Raw genomic sequence first — 15,602 nt, 5'->3', positions numbered from 1 at the left:
TCTGTTAAGTTTCTCCAGAACCACATAGGAGTGATGTGGTATGGTATCGGCATATGGTATCGGTCTTGATCTGCCTACTTCTTTCATTTAGCATAATACCTTCCAGTTCCATCCACATTGCTGCAAATGGCATGACTTCATTCTTTCTCATTGCCATGTAGTATTCCCTTGGATAGATAAACCACATCTTCTTGTACCACTCATCAGGTGATGGACATTTAGGCTCTTTCCATGGTTTGGCTATCGTAGAAAGTGCCGCTATGAACATTGGGGTTCATGTGCCCCTATGCATCAGCACTTCTGTATCCCTTGGGTAGATCCCTAGCAGGGCTATTGCTGGGTCATAGGGGAGATCTATGGATATTTTTTTGAGGAACCTCCTTAATGTTTTCCAGAGAAGCGGCACCAGTTTATATTCCCACCAACAGTGTAGAAGGGTGCCCGTTTCTCCACACCCTCACCAGCATCTACAGTCTCCTGATTTGTTCAATTTAGCTACTCTGAAGAAGTGAGGTGGTACCTCAGTATGGCTTTGATTTATAATTCCCTAATGATGAGTGACTTAAGCACCGTTTCCTATAAACGACAGGTTTTTAAATCTACTCATTAATACAGAAATGAGTATGAAGTCCAGGCAGGAAGACCGCCCTCCCCCGCCCCCCCGCAGTGGAACACTCACTGATCTATCCAAATCCCCAGAGCCAACCGCTGCAGTCCCCTCCGGTGCCCAGCGCTCCGCCCGCTCCAGGACGCCGGTGGTAGCACGTCTAACGGCACGGACCTCGCTCCCACAGGCACAGACTCACGCGGGAAGCCGGGTCGAGGCCCCGCGGTGCGATTTCCCAGCCACAGGCCCCCGCGCACCCGCAGCGCGATTCAACCGCGTGTTAAGGGGCTAGACCCGCTGAAGGACGTCCAGAAGACGGCGTTTACTACACTGCGGCGTAAGGCCGGGGCTGGAGGGGGTCTGCGAGCTCAGCTGTTCTCTTCACATCCAACGTGGAAATACACGGAGGGCTCCAGCGCCCCCCATCCCGGACCCGGACCCCGGGTTCACCACTTTCCGTCACTCCGTATTCCTGCCGGCTCACCTCCGCGGCGGCGGCGCGCACAGCGCACCACGGACCTGAAAACGGCGCCTGAGACACACGTGAGTTGAAGAACGAGCTCTAAAAGCAGAGCGAGAGACCAGCTCAGCCACGCCCGCTGCGGTCCCGACCTACCCGAGTTCTGGGGCGCCCCCCGACGTCTCGCGTTGCCATGGTCACCACCTCCTCCTCCAAGCGCGCGACTGCGCCTGCGCCTTCGGGCACGCGTGCGCCCAGTGTCCCGGAAACGTAATGGCCGGCCGGCCCCGCCCCGCCGGGGTCAGGGGTCAGAAAACCCAGCGGGCCCCAAGAGGAAGCCGAGCTCCATAGAGCTCAGAGTTCGTGTAAAAGAAGTAAACTGTGAGAATCTCTCATAAAGCAGAGAAAACTAAGGAGACATGCCAATTACATGTCCTGTGGTGTTCTGGGAGGCATCCTGGAAAAGAGAAAGGTTTCTAGGGAGAAAGCTAGTACAATCCGAATAAAGCACGGAGCTTAGTTAATGCTACTCTTCCATGTTGCTTTTTACTTGTGACAAATGTGAACAATACCACTAAGATGTTAATAATAGGGAGAATTTGATGAGGAGTATATGGGAGCTCTCTAGTACATTTGCCACTTTTCAGTATATTTAGGTAAAATCACGTTTATTGAAAAGTAAGGGGGACAGTGGAAATAGTCGGTTCCAGACGTTGGCCCTATGGTTCAGGCTGTCGTCAAGGATCTAGGCTCTTGCTAATTTTACCTGTTAGTTTGATTCCTCGTGGCGTCAGCCCAGTTTTGCTGCAGCTCCAAGAATCACAATCTCACACAAATGATTCAAGACAGAAAAGGATCATATGAAACAAGTATTTTTCCCTTTATGAGAGAGGACTTCCTTTTCCTAGATGGGAATTGACAAAGATGCTCCCCTCCAGCAGACTCCAGCCGGGTTGCTCTGGGGCTTCTTCTCAACTAGACCTCAGCCCTGGGCTATGAAAAGTACCAACAGCACAACTGATTTCATCCACTCCCCCCACACACACATTAAAAGACTTAACATTATATTTTTAAAAAGCAAACGCTAACATATTTTCTTCCCTTTTACATATTTATATATTTAATTAGAGAGAGGGGAGGTGTGAATGTAGGCTCCGAGCTGTCAGCGCAGAGCCTGATGCAGGGCTCAAATTCACAATCTGTGAGATCATGGCCTGACCCAAAGGCAGACACACAACTGACTGAGCTGCCCAGGTGTCCCTAACATAGTTTCTAATAGCTCAAGCCACATCCCTAAGATAGCCCTAACCCTTTATACCGGCCAGAAGAACTTATTTGTTGGAAACAACTGATAATAGGCACTTCACCACCCTTTCTTAGAGGATTTAGTAAAAAAAAGATTCACAATTTGTGAGTCCTTTCTGTGTCGATTTGAGGTAGATATCTATCTCCTACAACTCAGTTGCGTCTTTCTCAAGGACTTGAAAGCCATCCCTCTAAAATGTAATCATCAGAAAAACAATGGCTTCTACTCCCTGTCTCTGTGTAGCCCACACAGCTGGCCTAATGACATTTACACTGACCCACTATTGGTAATTTTTCATTTCCCTGACTACTCAAGCCCCTCCATCCCCCACCCCTCTACACCTTTATTCTCCCTTTAAAACACTCAGCCACCTGTGTACAAGTCCCAGTTGAGGTCAGTTCATGCTGGACCCACTTCTCTATTTCAGTAGTATATTATCGATTAAAATCTGCCAAGTCCTAGAGAAATCGCAGCGCTTTCCATCCAGAGTGACCTTTGTGTTTCTTGGATTCTGTGGATCGTTTTCAGGTTGTCACACGGTTTCCCTGGGATTGGACTTTAGGGCAGTTGGGTTAATTTTTATTAAGTTTTGAAACAAACAAGAAAATGGCACAAATAGGTGAACACAATCCCATGTGTGCACCCTTCACCGACTCTCCCCAGATGGGACCATCTGACAACATATACAACACTACCAAACGGGGACATTGTCACTGGTACAATACTGTTAACTAGAGGCCAGTTTTACACAAAATTCACCACATTTCATGTGCACTCTTCTTTTATATGTCATTCTATGGAATTTTATCACATGGTGCTATTAATGCTACTCTCTTTCTCCCAGGAAGCTAATGATCCCACACCGTTTCATATTCAAGCAGAAGTGATGATGAAAACAAAATTCTTTGGTACCTGAGTCGTGTGCACAGAACTGCTGTCTCTAATGAAACCCCAAGGTAGGAGTGACGTGGGGCCCACATGGTGGTATTTATGGAATGATCTGTTAAGTTCCTTCCATTTCGGTTCACTCACATTCACCTAGGATAGGGCTGCACAGGTCCCAGATGAGCTGGTGTCTCACCCACTACACAGTACAGCTACGTTCACTGTCTCCCCATTTTTGCCACATGGGGGAAGGCACAGTCCACTCCATTGCACCCCTAGGAATTCTGACTAAAGGTTTAAAGCTATGGTTCCAGATTCTTGCCTAGAGATATCCCTGCTTCCCATGCCCACAGTTGCAGCCCTGGCCCCAGGACCAGTGTATGTGTTAGAAGAAAAGGAAGTTGGGAGGATGTAGGGAAAAACCGTATACCTAGTTCGGCATCCTCCTACCCCCCGCACCCAGATTCCCCAGCGAAGCCAAAAATTCTGTCCAGTGGGGGATCTTCCTCAGCCCAGCTCATGTTGAGCGTGAATCCACACTTGTGAATGTGTGTGAGCCCTACATAACCTCATCTCCTGTTTGACACAACCAAGGTTTCAGATGCCTGTTACAGTTCTCTGTGGAACTGCTTCTCTGCAGATGAAAATGTGTTGCTTGGCCTGCAGAAATGTAACTCACCAGTGCAAATTGTTCCAGTATCTTCTGTTCTCATCACGCTCACTGCTTGAATACCAGTATCTTCTGCCTAAGAAAAGCTTCAACCAGAAATAATACCTTGTCTGGACCATTAGTAGCCTCCCAGGCTACAAGCTTCAACCCAACTGGCCAGCCATGGAAGATCTCTCCCAAAACCTCCTACAACCTTGGCCTGTTTTGCAGAGAAACATAAAGGCCTTTGGCAATTTTTTGCCTCAGAGGGTGTAAGAGTCCATGTCCACAATTATCCCATTTCTGCATTACTCCATCTCCCCCACATCCACTCATGTCATGAACTCACTGGCCACTTCCCACAGACACACCAGAATAGCCACCTGCAGGGACCAGTCCCATTCCATTCCTGGAAGCCGTTCTGATGACAGGAATTGCTGTCTCCTACTCTAATTTCTCCCCTTAATTCCCATAGTGACTTCCATAGGGCCATGCCCTGTATGGGCACCCTTCGGTCCCCAGCTTCCCACTGCCTCTCTCCATGACCATATTCTCAGGCCATCATACATTTTGGACATACAACTTAGAGACCCAAACAGACAGAAATCCCCGTGCAAGTCAGACCACTCTACTAATTTGTTTTTACCATCCTTGAGCAGAGTAGAGGTAACTGCCCTCATTAAAACACTCAGCTCTTTCTTGGTCTGTAGAGACCTGTCTGTAGAGCATGGTCCAACAACCATGAAATCCTCAGGTGGTCCCAAAGGTGGTCTTAAGGAAAAAGAGGTATTCTGCTCACGAAGGCAGTGAGTGCCCCTTACGTTCTCCTTAGCCTGTTCTTGTATGAACCATTTCCAGTGGAGCATCTGCTCAGCGCCCTTCCCACTACAAGATTTCTCAGGCATCATCGGAGACATTATGAGTAACAAGTTTCAAGACTATGTCCTGTCTTCGCTCATGCAGGCATTCTTCACTAATGCTCACAGAAAACTAATAATACTTAAGCGGAAATTTTCTAGTACAAAATCTCAGTGAAATTGGAAGTAATCTTTCCTGTGCCTTTCTCCATAACATTTTGTGTTCTATTTTAGGCAGAGTGGTCAATGTGTCTAGCATAGTGAGCCTCAGATCACTTAAAAACTGCAGCCCAGGGGGCGCCTGGGTGGCTCAGTTGGTTAAGCGTCCAAGTTCGGCATAAGTCATGATCTTGCAGTTTGTGGGTTTGAACCCCGCATCAGGCTCTGTGCTGACAGCTCAGAGCCTGGAGCCTGTCTTCGGATTCTGTGTCTCCCTCTCTCTCTGGCCCTCCCCTGCTCACACAGTCTCGCTTTCAAAAATAAATAAAAACATTAAAAAAAACTGCAGCCTAGGACTGCAGCAGAAGTTCAGAAGTGAGACCATGACAGAGGAGGAGCTGGTGGGGCTCATGAATAAGTTCATGGATGACACAAAGAATGGGGTGCACAAGAAGGAGGGCTGGTCTGACACTGCATATGCAGTGACCAAAATTGGTGTCATGGTCCTGTCCAGAATCCATGCCAGGACACTGAGTGAGCACTGGAAAGGGAACAGGATCCTCCTGAATGCCTGCTGCCCTGGGTGGGTGAAACAGACATGGCCAGACCTAAGGCCACTAACAGCCCAGAAGAAGGAGCAGAGACCCCCGTCTACTTGGCCCTTTTGCCCTCAGATCCTAAGGGGCCTCATGGGGAGTTTGTTATGGAGAAGAAAGTTGAACAGTGGTAAGCTGAAGTCACAGCTCCATCCATGGGCCCCTCTGTGATACTCCCTTTCTTGCCCAAAAGGACTCTTTCAATGTCAAGACTATCCCTATCCAAAACAAAACAAAAATGTAAAACTCATTATTTGTATTAGATTTGAGTAGGCTGCTAATTCTGTGAAGGTTTTTTTTTTATTTTTGCTGCAAAGAGGCAGAGAAAAATGAAGTCAGTGAAACAATGAGCACCAGAAATGAATAAGTGGTCTTTATAAATGCTTCTTTGTACAGATTGGGTGCTAAACCAGCTGAGAAATCTAATATGCCTAATACGATCAAGAGGAGTTACAGTTTAATTCAAGAGTAAGCAAACATTATAGAAAGACATGGATAGTAATAATTTTAGCTTTGCAGGCCACCCATCCCTATAGGATCTGCTCAGATCTGCTGTTGTAGCTGAAAGAACCCAGAGCCAACACAGAACCCAATGAGCATGGCTGGATGTGCCTGGCACCATATTTCACCAGCCTCTAGTGTAGCATGGGCAACACATCCACTGTGGTCTCTTAAAATATCAGACTCCCTGGGAAAAACAAGTGCCAAGTGTGAAATGGAGTGGGCACTCACGGTACGTCCCTATGGCAATCTGAGACAAGGCGGGGACTGACTATGGACTGGATGTGGATCATGAGTCCATGTGAGAGGGCCAGGATACCTAAGTGACAAATTCTCCCTGCCCAAACCAAGCCTGGTGCCTGCAGGCCTCCGTGAACATCCCTCACCTGCCTCCCTTCACAGGAACATCCCTGTTCTAAAGACGCCTCTCTTACTGATCACTTTTCACTCTTCACCAGGGACTTTCAGGCTTCCTCTAGTGAAAGGTGATAGACCAGAAAACAAGTGTAGGGTCCTTATTTTAAAAGTTGATCGCTGGGGCGCCTGGGTGGCTCAGTCGGTTAAGTGTCTGACTTCAGCTCAGGTCATGATCTCATGTTCGTGAGTTTGAGCCCCATATCAGGCTCTGTGCTGACAGCTCAGAGCCTGGAGCCTGCTTCAGATTTGGTGTCTCCCTCTCTCTCTGACCCTCCCCTGCTTGTGTGCTCTCTCTCTCTCTAAAAAAAAAAAAAATAAACATACATTTTAAAAAAAAAAAGCAAGCAAGCACATGAAGATAACAAATTAAAAAAAAAAAAAAAGTTGATCACTTCAAAATGGCTAACAATTTCCTCCCTGTGAGCTTATATTTCTAAACTGATCATGAGGAAACTCAATTTATAGAGCAGCACAATAGAATCTCAACTGCTACTTTGACAATCCATCATAAACATCTTTTTTCCTGGATACCATAAAAATAACACCAGGTATATATATGTACATATATATATGTTATAATGTATATAACATTTATTAACTGTGATCTTGGAATAACCCAAGAAGTAGACCATTTAGGCAAATGGGATTATATAACCATTAAATATTCCAAGCAATGCCTTGGCCCTCAGGACCTTCACAAACATTCCCTCCCCTGGAGGCCCTCTGGGAATCACACAGAGAGAAGAGCCCTGCCTAAGCCCAAAGCTCTATTTCTCCCTCTTGAATTTCTCTTAAAAAGCCAGGTGATCTGTTTCCCCAATGCCAGGTCTCCCGCGTAAGCAATTTCACTGCATTTTGGAAGAAAGCACTCTGCATTCTGCAGAGGAAGAAGGAAACATTCTCAAGGCAATATCTATACTTCTTTATTTCTCCTGGAGTTTCCCATAATAATTTTAATTCACCTACCATGAATCTAATCCCCCTACAACCCATGACCAGCCCCCTTCTTTGGAGATCACAGCAGTCCAACTGGAACCAATGCTGGGCTGTGAGGATGGATCTTCAGAGGACACAGTCCTGGTTGGGCTCAGGGTGAAGCCCCAAAAGGTACAGAATTGGTATAACATCCGGTGGGAACCTTCTAAAATGTTTGCCCCTCCTTTTATGGGGGGCATGGCAGCCACAGTGGGACATGTTACCATTACCATATCTTCTGTAGGGAGAGAATCTGGAAAAAATTCTAGTTAGGATAATGAAAAGCAAATACTGTCGCTCTTGCCCCATACTTAAGAAACTAGTATAGAAAGAATGATCTGGAATGACTTCTACCACATTGCTGTGGGTTCAGTACCCATTCAAAAGGCCAGTATTTGCTGTTTTTGTCATAAAAGGACAAACCAAAAGAGAATTGTAACCTTCGGTCACAATAGTAGATGTTCATTTTTCTTATGTTTTCTTATGTCTAACTTCAAAAACGGTTTCATTGATATATTTAGCCACAAAAAAAGGTAAGAATCTACAACAACCAGGGGCCCACGACCAATTTTAACCAGGCAATCAGTATCAAGGTTATGTAAATCCCTTCCCACATTCCATATCTTTTCCCTCCCATTCTCCCAAACTCCTCATCCAGAATTTGAAAGATATTCTTTTATTTAGTATTGTTAATGTGGGGCGCCTGGGTGGCTCAATTGGCTAAGCGTCCAACCTCGGCTCAGGTCATGATCTCATGGTTTGTGGGTCAAGCCCCGTGTTGGGTTCTGTGTTGACAGCTCAGAGCCTGGAGCCTGCTTGGGATTCTGTGTCACCCTCTCTCTCTCAGCTCCTCCTCTGCTTATGCTCTCTCTCATTATATTTATTTTATATTTATATTTATATTATATTTTATAATATAAAATATTATAAAAATATTTTTTTAAATATATTTTTAATGCGTATTTATTTTGAGTGAGAGAGACAGCACAAAAAGGGGAGGGGCAGAGAAAGAAGGGACACAGAATCCAAAGCGTCCTACAGGCTCCAAGCTGTCAGCACAGAGCACAACTGGGGGTCAAACTCACAAACCGTGAGACTATGACCAGTGCCGATGGTGGAAACTTAACTGATTGAGCCACCCAGGTGCCCTGAGAATCATTCTATTTAGAGGAATAAGCTGCTGTTCTTCTTTATTCTCTTTAAATTATTTCATCGTTTTAATCCCAAAAAGATATTATGATATCCTCATCTCTAAGGAAACAAACAAAACGTGAAAATCCTATAGCCAGAAAAGCTACTAGAGGAATTTGGTGGGGAAATAACAATAGTAAAGGTATTTTACTCACACACACTCTGACATATTGGTTCTAGAGAGGATAGATGGGTGGACATTTCTAGATGTGATGTGCTGAGCATTTTATATATGGTCTCCATTAAGAACCTGGAAGAAGAATGGATCTCAAGGTCACAAACACGGCTGATTGCTGATGGAGATAATGTGTTGCCCAAATTAATATTCTTCCCACTGCTTAAGGAACTCAAATCATTTTCCCTAGGTCTCCCTTCTTCAAATGAAGTCTTATGCATTAATGCCAGAGAAACAAAAAACATAAAAGGACTCTGCTTGATTGGGCCAATGTCTTCCTCGTTACATGTTGGAAGACATTTTCTGAACTCACTAAGTTGAAGAAAAAAATTCCTTGTGAGGTAAGGCGGGTTTGCAAGGTGGGGGCCTCCCGCCATCCGATGGTGACTGGTGTCTACCCTCCACTCGATTATTGTTACTTGAGCACTGACATCAAGGCGCCTTGTTGACTGGTATCAGGAGTGACTTGTCCCCTTATTCTGGCTCTGAAATGCAGATTGCACCTTGTGAAGGAACTTATAGGAATTTCTTCTTTTGTTTATGGGAGCAAATATTCCATTTCCTGAGAAACCTGTTTTACTTCCCCTCAGGAAAACAGGCTATTGACCCCGGCTCACAAAGAACTAACTTTTGACTTTGCTATGCTAAAAACATTGCCTCGTATTTGAATGCTAAAGATACCTTCCTTCCCCATATGATAAGCATATAAGTCACCTACATCAATCACTATTGATAAAAATTATGCATGAGTCTTCTACCAATCTATGTTCTAGGAAATTTTTACATACCAAAGAATTTGTCATCAGAAATTATCTAAAGCAATTGCTCCTTCTGTTTTGTACCCCATACATTTTTTTCAATAAATCTGACTCTGTCAGTGCAGAGATGCCTGCCTGGTGATCAGAAAGAAACTCGAGGCTCTCTCGCTCTTTCTTGCTGACACCGTCCATTCTTCAGGAAGCCCTGGACCTGCTGAGGCTGGACTCCAGCAGTTACAGGGCCCAGGTACCTCCGGGAAAACCACAGGAGGCACATTTTATTTATCTTTTTTAATAGTTTATTTTCAAATTGGTTTCCATGTAACACCCCAAAGGATACAGGAGGCACATTTTAAAACTTTGAAGTGTTTTCTAAAAATCCCTTGTCAGTCCAGAGGCTTAATGACTGGTACTCTTCATATTAGAAAACATTAATTCCCAGGGAATGTGATGAATGTTAAATCGTTGAAGGTTACCAAAACCAGCTTGGAATTATAGACTCTGAGTAGCCTTGAGAATCAAGTAATGCACTTGAAGTTTGTGACCCCAGATGAGATGATGTCTAAAATACCCTGTGTTATGTAGATCACTGTGGCTCTGCTTTAGGACAGTGAAATTTGGAGAGTAGGAGATAGTGAGAGATCGATTTCCTAAAAGGAGATCCCTGGTCACATACAGAGTAATGGTCTGGATAAACTGTAAGCACTACACACACCCAAGTCCTTTCTTACATAGGTGACATGCTTTTCACAGTGACTGTGACAGGGCAAGCCTTTTACACACTACCTCACACACAGTGTCACACACTCAGTCTCTCACACACTCACATTCACATACATCACACACCCATCTGTACTCACACATCCATAAAACTAGGACATCAGGATGGCCCACACACTTCTTTGTGCATAGGCTGTGTGCATTTCAGTTCAGAGTCCTCACAATGACACTTGAAAGCCATGAGCCGATGCTGGAGACAAAAGGTATGGATCAGAATCTGTGCTGTATGAAATCCACAAGTGCTTCCCATTCCTGTGTGTCCTGTCTTGAGCCGTCAGCCCAGAAGGGTCTACCATCTCTCCCAGTTCCAAGGAGAAGTCCCTTAACAGCCTCCCAGCCCACTCGGGGCTGTGGTCAGTGGGTGGACTATGCCTGAGGAAGAGAGAATGGCTGTAGCATCAACATCTAGGAATTTATATACAAAACCTTTTACATCCCAACAGATTTCCTTCATTTACACAGCTAAGCATTTTCACAACTGATATTAGACTCTCTGAGATAGACAATACAGAATAGACAAGAGGTCATCACTCCATGATATACAACCTACAGAAAGTTAGTAGAGATTCTCCATCTACTGACTACACTAAAGGTACATAAGAAAATGTTTCCAAGCCCCTACGAGGAAATGTAGCTGTTTTACTGATATGTCAGTTACCCAGTGTGTGTACTTCCTACCCCATCTTCTTTTATTTCAGACATTCCTTTCTATGTGTTGCAATTTCACATCATGAAACAGATTGTATTTTAATTATTACACAGGAAGATAACCTTTTAGAAAATATAATAGATATGATTAATGGTAAATAATAAAATCTGAGAGGCACTAAATTAAACATTTGACATCTATGTTCCATTAATCTTACACTTAACATGCTGTAGATGAAAGGAAGGACTGAAGTAACTGACTCCCCTTTTTTTATCAAGTTTTTTCCCCAGAATGTCATGAGTTTTATTTTTTTCTTTATAGTTTATTGACAAGATGGTTTCCATATAACACCCAGTGCTCATCCCAACAAGTGTCCTCCTCCATGACCATCACCCCCTTCCCCTCTCCCCACCCCATCAGGCCTCAATTAAGAGTCTCTCATGGTTTGCCTCCCTCCCTCTCCCCAGCTATTCTTTCCCCTTCCCCTCGCCCATGATCCTCTGTTAAGTTTCTCCTGTTCCACTTATGAGTGAAAGCATATGGTATCGGTCCTTCTCTACCTGACTTATTTCACTTAGCATGATGCCCTCGAATTCCATCCACGTTGCTACAAATGGCCAGATTTCATTCTTTCTCATTGCCACGTAGTATTCCATTGTATTTATAAACCATATATACAATGATCCATTCATCAGTTGATGGATATTTAGGCTCTTTCCACGATTTGGCTATTTTTGAAACTGCTACTATGAACATTTGGGGTACATGTGCTCCTATGCATCAGCACTCCTGTATCCGTTGGGTAGATTTCTAGCATTGCTATTGCTGGGTCATGGGGGAGTTCTATTGATAGTTTTTTGAGGAACCCCCTCACTGTTTTCCAGAGCGGCTGCACCAGTTTATATTCCCACCAACAGTATTGGAGGGTGCTCATTTCTTGACATCCTCGCCAGCATCTATAGTCTCCTAATTTGTTCATTTTAGCTACTCTGACTGGCATAAGGTGGTATCTCTAACTGATCGCATACTAAAAGGCATTCAGCTTAGAAAACAGTTTTTAAGATAGTTTCTATAATTCCTTTTAATTATCTCTAAACACCACTTAATGAGAGTCAGAGGGTTGTGCATTGTCACTTTTTTTTAATAGTTTATTGTCAAATTGGTTTCCATATAACACCCAGTGCTCTTCCCCCAAAGTGCCCTCCTCCATTACCACCACCGCCCTTCCCCCTCCCCCTCCCCCTCAACCCTTGGTTCGTTTTCAGTATTCAATAGTCTCTCAGGTTTTGCGTCCCTCTCTCTCCCCAACTCTCTTTCCCCCTTCCCCTCCCCCTGGTCCTCCACTAGGTTTCTCCCGTTCTCCTGTTAGACCTTTGAGTGCAAACATATGGTATCTGTCCTTCTCTACCTGACTTATTTTGCTTATCATGACACCCTCGAGATCCATCAGCTTTGCTACAAATGGCCATATTTCATTCTTTCTCATTGCCATGTAATACTCCATATATATACATATATATACACACACACACACACACACACACACACACACACCCCACATCTTCTTGATCCATTCATCAGGCATTAGAACTTTCATTGAACTTGTTTGGCACTACCATTTCTTAGTGGGATGGAGCTCAGAGTTAACTGACCATGACTGTCTTTCCCAGATATTTACATAAAACAGGGAGAGTTTCCTAAATTTCTTGAAGCTCTTATCATTGGTACATTCTCATAACCTTTCTATTAGGCAAAAGATACTCATTTAAATACAAAAATAGTCAACTATTTCTATATGTCATAAACAGTTCACTTTTATGAATAACGATATTTTTACAAAGAACTAGTGACAACTGTGAGATTGCTTTACACCTTTAACAACGTGACTGCGGGGCGCCTGGGTGGCTCAGTCGGTTGAGTCTCCGACTTTGTCTCAGGTCAGATCTCTCGTTCGTGGGTCCGAGCCCCGCACCAGGCTCTGTGCTGACAGCTCAGAGCCTGGAGCCTGCTTCTGGTTCTGTGTCTCCTTCTCTCTCTGCCCCTCCCCCTCTCATGCTCTGTCTCTCTCTGTATCAAAAATAAATAAAACATTTAAAAAAATTTTTTAAAAACAGCGTGACTGAAATACAATTCACATATCACACACTTCACTCACTTCAGGTATGCAATTCAGGAGAAATTTGTATATTCAAAGACTTGTGGAATGATCACCACTTCAAGATTATTACACTGTCATCACTCCATGGAGTACTTGTGCCCTTGGCACCAGCCCTCTTTTCTCACAATCCCACTACCCGAGGCAACCTCTGATCTATTTTCTGCCTGAAGATTTACTTTTCTGGACATCCCGTATATAGAAAATCATATAATGAGTCATCTTTTGTGACTGGCCACATTATTTTGGGTAATGTTGTGAAGATTCATCCATGTTGTAGCTTTTCTTTTTATAGCATCTCTTTAACATGGGACTGTTCCACTGCCCCTTCACATATTCATATTACCTGGTGTTTTGTCACTGCTCCTGAGTAGATGAAATCCCAACATAGAGAAAATAGCATACACCTTGGCCCATGAGGTGATTTGTTTTTACCTCATTACAGGAGAGAGGCAGCCCACAAAACCCATGCAGTCTGTTCTCCTTCAAAAAGTCATCAATAAACTGATCGGTTGTTTCTTGGTTAATAGCCACTCATTCATAGAGCACTGCCCATTGGACCATTGATATTCAGACAGCCCCAAGGGGGACCTGTGAAGAAAAGTGGCTCTCATGATTGCCGTGATATTAGCTTCAGATAGCACGTTCCTATATAAATCATTCTTTTTTCTTTATGGAGCATCTGGGTACTGCCCTCACCATTTAGATCATTCCTCTGATGTCATCTGAGACATTATGAGTGTTACAAGGGTCAAAACTGTATTGGGTCTTATTATGCTAGGCAAAATTAGTCCTTCATAGAAAGACGAATATCATATGACTTCACTCATATGAGCCCTTTAAGATACAAAACAGATGAACATAAGAGAAGAGAGGCAAAAATAATATAAAAACATGGAGTGGGACAAAACATATGAGACTTAAATATGTAGAAAAAACAGAGGGTTACTGGAGGAGTTGTGGAAGAGGGGGTGGGCTCACTGGGTAAGATGCATTAAGGAATCTATTCCTCAAATCATTGTTGCACTATATGCTAACTAACTTGGATATAAAATTTTTTTAATTTAAAAAAAGAAAAGAAAACTACATTGTGTCTTTCACTTACATAAGAAGACTACATTAACACTCTTAGCATACTGGTAGTTGTCTCCCAAATGGACAAACTCGGGAATTTTGCTACTCATCATTCTCATGCAAGTGATTCTATGTGACTATCTGTGTTGTATTTTAGGCACAGTGGTCACTGTGTCTAGCATAATAAACTTGGTATATCTTAAGAACTGCCCAGGACTGCAGCCAAAATCCAGAAGTGAGACCATCATAGAGGAGGAGCTGGTGGGGCTCATGAACAAGTTTGTAGAAGATACACAGAGCAGGGTGCACAGGAAGGGAGCTGGCCTGATATGAAAGTACTCACATATAGAGTCTCAAAGATGGGTGTCATGGTTCTTTACAGAACCCATGCCAGGAAACTGAGTGAGCAGAGAAGGAGAGACAGGATTCTCTCGAATGCCTGCTGCCCTGGGTGGGTAAGAACAGACACAGGTGGACCTACAGCCATTAAAGGCCCAGAAGAAGGAGCAGAGACCCCCGTCTACTTGGCCCTTTAGACCTTGGATGCTAAGGGGCCTCACAGGGAGTTTGTTATGAAGAAGAAAGTTGAAAAACGGGGACCCCGCCCTCAGTTCCCTCCATGGGTCCCATTATGATACCCGCCATGATTTGACCAAATCTCATCAAGGCAAATGTGCTATTCATGTAGGGGTAAAGTGTCACCAAGTTTGTAACATTAACACAGTTCAGCAAAATCGTGACAGAAGATGAACATACAAGGATAGCATAATCCTCATGATTGTTGAGGCTAGTTTTGTGGATACATGGGTGTCTACACTCATTTTCTTTCCACTTTCTTCTTTCAAGCCTTTCTTTTTTTTAATTTTTTAATCTATTTATTTTTGAGAGTAACACAGAGAGACACAGAATGTGACCAGGGGAAAGGCAGACACAGAATCTGAAACAGGCTCCAGGCTCCAAGCCATCAGCACAGAGCCTGACATGGGGCTCGAACCCATGATCCATGAGATCATGACCTGAGCTGAAGTCGGACACTCAACCGACTGAGCCACCCAGGCGCCCCTCTTTCATGCCTTTCAAGACAAACATCTGGAAACATAAAGGTCCTGGCTCTGTCAACTTACATGGTGACCTTCAGCAAAATCTTGCATGTTGTTGTACATCAATCACATATATGTACAATTTAAGAGAAGTCATAGAAGTGTCATGAAGAGTAAATGAAGTAATATGGTCAACAGGTTGAAAATAATGGAGGTGCAAATTACCTTCCGTATGTGTCCCTGGAGTGGGGCCTGACACATCAGGAGCCCTGAAGGGAGATCCGTCCTGCGCCACACCAAGCCCTGCTCTCCAAGGCCCCCGTGAATGCCCATCACCTCCCTCCCCTCACAGAAGCATCCGTGTTGTA

The 15,602-nt window shown here is 44.1% G+C and overlaps 2 pseudogenes; both read left to right on the top strand.

Annotated features, from left to right (window-relative positions):
* Window positions 1-5,653, top strand: part of LOC115291056 — a 6,744-nt pseudogene extending 1,091 nt beyond the window's left edge.
* Window positions 5,654-10,479: 4,826 nt separating this feature from the next.
* Window positions 10,480-14,829, top strand: LOC115291055 (annotated as a pseudogene).
* Window positions 14,830-15,602: the final 773 nt, after the last annotated feature.

Source organism: Suricata suricatta, chromosome 5, assembly GCF_006229205.1.
Source record: "Suricata suricatta isolate VVHF042 chromosome 5, meerkat_22Aug2017_6uvM2_HiC, whole genome shotgun sequence".
Lineage (NCBI taxonomy): Eukaryota > Metazoa > Chordata > Mammalia > Carnivora > Herpestidae > Suricata > Suricata suricatta.
Note: the sequence above shows the minus strand (reverse complement) of the source record. Positions and strands in the feature narration are given on the sequence as shown.